General features: G+C 33.1%; 1 long non-coding RNA gene across 1 annotated transcript; it reads left to right on the top strand.

Moving 5' to 3' along the window:
• The first annotated feature begins 810 nt into the window (after window positions 1-810).
• LOC148285578 (uncharacterized) lies at window positions 811-1,366 on the top strand. The gene is made up of 2 exons (XR_015825547.1): window positions 811-896; window positions 1,182-1,366. It is a non-coding gene; the product is annotated as an uncharacterized LOC148285578 (long non-coding RNA).
• The last annotated feature ends 255 nt before the right edge of the window (window positions 1,367-1,621 follow it).

Below are 1,621 nucleotides of genomic sequence, written 5' to 3'. Positions count from 1 at the left end.
CTCAATTTTGTTAAAAATGGTCTGTTGGACAAAAACGAACTGAAGTAACGACTTTACACTCTGCAACATTTTTTTATTTTATTTTTATAAAAAAAAAATTTGGGACTCTTATGATTTACTAAAATATTTCAATTTTGAGAACATTTTCTTTTAGTCGTAAATAACCGTGTTAGAAAAAGAACACAAGTTGTGATAGAGCGGGATTCAAACACTCGGACCTCCTGATTGGAGTCAACAACTTTACCCCTGGGACCGGAACCTGTCTCATACATCATTCTGCCCATGTTTGAGCATCCATACCTCTTCAATTCTTCCACCTCTTCTATCATAATTGCAATTCTAGACCTGAGTACCTACAGTCTGTTGTATTGCTGTAAACTTTAGGTAACTTCGTGATTGATATCATAGAACGGGTTTTGTCCGTATGGGTGGCTGACTAAAAGCGGGTGGCGTATTAATACTCCGAGGGTTTAAAGGAATTCAAGATTTTTGAAATGGTTGACTACGTATTTTAGTTTGTTATCACGCGTTGTTTTTTAAAACACCTTTGGAAAATCCCCACACCGAGCACAGGAAGCCTGCCTCTTTTTGGTGAGTTATTTGGTTACGTCTTCGTAAATGCACTTTTTATTTGAATATGTGCCAGTTATATAACGATTGTATTTGTCAAATAATATAATAAATAAGACATATTTTTGAAGTAATAAGAGGGATGCAGCAAACTCTGGTGACAACTGTCATCAAGCGGAGGCGATACGGTTTGCTGGGCCATATACTGGGGATGCCTCCTGAGAGCCTTCAGGTTCTGGATTTCCACTGCCGACTGTTTGCCTGCAGTTAATAACTACGACACGTGAACCTGACTTGGGAAGATGTACAAAAGCGTTTCGTGTTATGTATGCATAAAAATATTTTTTTAATGTACGTAAACGTGAATAAAATAAATAAATTGAAAAAAAAAATGAAAGCTGGCAACCGACAGAGATGCTTGGAGGCTCTTTGTGAACAGCATACGCTCTAACTAGGGAGCGGACATGGAATGATGATGATGATGATGATAATGAAAAAGTGAAATTTACCAAAATTGTCAAAACTAATTTAATTGTTTAGCACATATTTTTACTAAGAGTGTCATGGATTGGAAAGACGTATGAATTATATATTAGATTTTTCTATTACAGAGTACAGAAAATGTACAACATAGGAAAGCAGTCGAATTTGAACACATATACAGGAAGAACTACTGAAGCTAGTATTTTTTTTCATTGTCACAAAAAAAATAGATCTAAAATTTTATTATTGTGAATATAAAAAAATGTTTCCAGACATTTATTTATATCTTGTATGATTTTAAAGTCTCAAGCTTTGATTTTATTTTTACTACATTTTGGAAGCACAATAACATATTATTATTATTATGGATAACTTATATAGCGCCATTTTCGTAGTATAATACCTCAAGGGCGCTTTACATAGTGATTCTATAGATAAATAAATTTAATTGAAGCTTTTAAATTTTAAATTTAACTAAAACAATTTATTTTGTTATCACATGCTACGGATTTATTAAAATGATTTAGAGAACAAGTGGGTTTTAAGTTTTTTCCGAAACATCACTTCA

Source organism: Micrasema longulum, unplaced genomic scaffold, assembly GCF_059751315.1.
Source record: "Micrasema longulum isolate JH-2025_06_02 unplaced genomic scaffold, ASM5975131v1 h1tg000023l, whole genome shotgun sequence".
Classification (NCBI taxonomy): domain Eukaryota; kingdom Metazoa; phylum Arthropoda; class Insecta; order Trichoptera; family Brachycentridae; genus Micrasema; species Micrasema longulum.
The sequence above is the reverse complement of the archived record's forward strand: the minus strand, read 5'-3'. Positions and strand labels throughout refer to the sequence as shown.